We start from the raw sequence: 3,169 nt of genomic DNA, 5'->3' as shown, positions 1-3,169 counted from the left end.
TATTTTTTATAAAATAAATTATTAAAAAATTAATAAAAAATATAACACTACTACAACTTTAAAGGACCGAAAGAGCAAAATGTTAACAAATAACAAGAATAAGATAAATGATGTTGGTTTTATTTGAAATTATCACAATTTTTCTACAACAAAAAAGATATAAAAACTGCAGGAAAAAATAAATAACGAAATAGAAAGAAATAAAAAAAATAAAGATTTATTTAAAAAGATATTATGAAAACTTAAATCAGATTATGTTATTTTTTAGATGTTCCATCTTTCCTCTTCAATTTCCTCCAATATATAAGTGTCGTATGTTTAGATAAGTATTGGTAAAATTGATTTTTAATATTCATGTTTAAATGATTTTGTATAAAATAAATTTTAAAATAAATTTGAGTATAAATTTTCTGATTTAATTCAAAAATTGCTTAAGCAGTTCATAATCAATTTTAAACGCATTAGAGTAAGTGTCACTAGCAAATAGAACAAACAAATAGTAGTTAACAGCATGTTGCTTTCCTGTTTACACAAAATCGATTCACGTGAATCAGAAGCTAGAAGTACTCATAGCTTCTTAAACATGGAATGTGGAAAGAGAATCATATATAGATCCAAGTTTTTTAATCTTTTCCAAACAGCCACAAAGATCACCAAATCAAGAGAACAAAACGGAGATGAAGTATCTTCCGAGTTTGACCTTGTTCACCCAGCACCATGCACTCTCCCTCGTTATCTTCATTCTTGTCTTGATTTTCTTCACATCATCATTGCTTGCGGAAGCCTCAAGGCCTCAACCGCGAGCGTTTCAGCGTTCACCTGTTTCTGTCCCCATCAACCACTTCCACATGGCTCGAGTTTTATCGGGTCCTAGTCAAGGAGGAATTGGTCATAAACTAATTTCTTAAAATGCTAGCTACATCTTCATTAATTTCAGACAATAACACGATTTCTTCGAGGCTTCTCGATCGTCTTCCACTTTAGTGCTTATGCTTAAAAATCTACCCTCGAGGTGTGATATGGTTGACAGATAGATAACTATTTTTCTTAAGGATGTTGTTAAAGATTGAATTTCCAATCTAATAGAGCATTTGTTGAATTAACATATCAATCTGTTAAATGAATCTTAGTTGTTGTCTTTCTTTCAGCTAGAGATCATACCCAAGTTCAACAAAAGCAAAAATTCTACCATCTGCAATGCATATTTGGAATAGAAGGAACAAAAGGTACATCGTCATGCATGTGAATTTCTTATGTATTGAAGTTTATATACCTCTTGGAATGTCCTTACCTTGTATTGACATTAATTAAACACAGGAAAGGCTATTAATGTCTTATGTTTTAGAAGTAATGATCTGAATAGTGAGTTATGCTTATAACTGGGGACTCTGACGGGGAGATTGTATCGATCACTATGTTTTGACCGTAGGATCGCTGATTGTTTTTAGTTTGTAATGTATCAAGATAGCTGAAAAACATATACTTCTATATGATATTGATAGATATACCAAAGATATTTAAAATTTGTTTTTCTCACATGAAATTAGAAAAATTATAAAGAATGATGCTTGCTGGTTAAGTTTTTCTGTTCTTTTGCATTTGCAGGTCATGGATATCTATATATAGTAGATTTTTAGAAGTTTGTTAAGATACAAGAATGAGAGAGAAGAAATTAGGCTTATTACTGTAGACAACAAACAGCATAAGAGTACAAGAATGTTCTTGCCATGATGATTGTAAATTTGTTCGAACAAAAGTTGTAAAAATAATAATAACAGATACGGGTTTTCTTTTATAACCAAAATCTATTTATAAGAGTGTATGATATATATATATATATATATATATATATATATATATATATGTGTGTGTGTGTGTGTGTGTTCTTGCCTATTTACATCTGAAGAACCGAAAGAATTATCAGGCATCTAGTTACATATATTATCCCAAAAGGAAATAAATCGCAAAGTCTTCTAATTACACAAGACGTGCGTACTGGTCGATCTTCAACTTGAAAATTAACAACTCAACTTTAATACATTGATATGTTGATATATAATAGATTAAAATAACCACGCAACCATGGTATTAGGTAAGGGTTTATTATCTAATCTTAAAACTATAACATTATTTATAATAAGGTGGAATGATCACATATGTTTGAAGACAGCTGCTATTTGGTACGAAACTTCGCTGCACGAATAGCACGAGCAGTAATATCGGACAGTTAACCTTTTTTAAAAAGATATTGATTGAAAAAGAAAGCAAATAAAAAAAATGGAATTTGATGAACTGTTCGTGTAGTTTTCACGAAAAATATTTGGTACCTTCCAGCATTTTCCATGTTTTAAATATGTTATCACGCGTGGAGTGTCCTTTCTTTCTCAAATTGACCTGTCTCACCTAAAATATCTTAACAAACTTATCCTATTTGTGTTTCAAAACCTAGAGCCTTATTTATTATTCTAAGAGTATATATATAACAGTGAATGTGTTTTATTTCCCTTCCTTAATACTCCTTCTAAATTAAATAAAAAGAGAATTATTTGTACCAAATCAAATGCGAGCTTCTTTTCTTCCTTCATCTAAATGACGCAGATGTAGAAGAGTGTGAGCTAAGAGGTGTACATACTTTAGCTTGATAAGCATTAATTAAAAATAATGGTCTGACTTAATCAACTTGAGAATTTGCCCCACTTAATTAACTATCGATAGAACTCAGTATGCTTCCACTTCTAAAAAATTTCAGAAAGAGAAAGAAAAAGAAAAAAGTAAGGAAGCCATAAGCTTACCTAGTGAGCATGCTTCGCGTGCAGGGTGCATCTAACGCAAAGAATTGTTATAATTCAAATTTCACAAAAAAAGAAGAGAATTGTGCGTTATTTCAATTGAATATTAAGGAGTCTAACTCTTCAATAACAAAATGAATAGCTAGTCATCAATAGAAAAAAAAAACTGCAACACAAATATTAATAACCAATATAATGCATGTCACATTTCTAATTTTAATATACAGATATCATTTCACGCACTCCAACGAATGATTAAAGTTAACAAAAATTATGCATAAAAAAAACAACATGTGTACCAAAAAAAATTGAACAAAAATTACCGGTTACATTCGTTCTTCGCTTTTCTATGCAATGATGAGTGGAAGGCCATTTAATAT

The 3,169-nt window shown here is 30.1% G+C and overlaps 1 long non-coding RNA gene across 1 annotated transcript; it reads left to right on the top strand.

The window, feature by feature from the left end:
- Positions 1 to 485: 485 nt before the first annotated feature.
- On the top strand, positions 486 to 1,872 carry LOC114383044. The gene is made up of 3 exons (XR_003660376.1): positions 486 to 1,012; positions 1,149 to 1,226; positions 1,606 to 1,872. It is a non-coding gene; the product is annotated as an uncharacterized LOC114383044 (long non-coding RNA).
- The last annotated feature ends 1,297 nt before the right edge of the window (positions 1,873 to 3,169 follow it).

This window comes from Glycine soja, chromosome 14, assembly GCF_004193775.1.
Source record: "Glycine soja cultivar W05 chromosome 14, ASM419377v2, whole genome shotgun sequence".
Lineage (NCBI taxonomy): Eukaryota > Viridiplantae > Streptophyta > Magnoliopsida > Fabales > Fabaceae > Glycine > Glycine soja.
The sequence above is the reverse complement of the archived record's forward strand: the minus strand, read 5'-3'. Positions and strand labels throughout refer to the sequence as shown.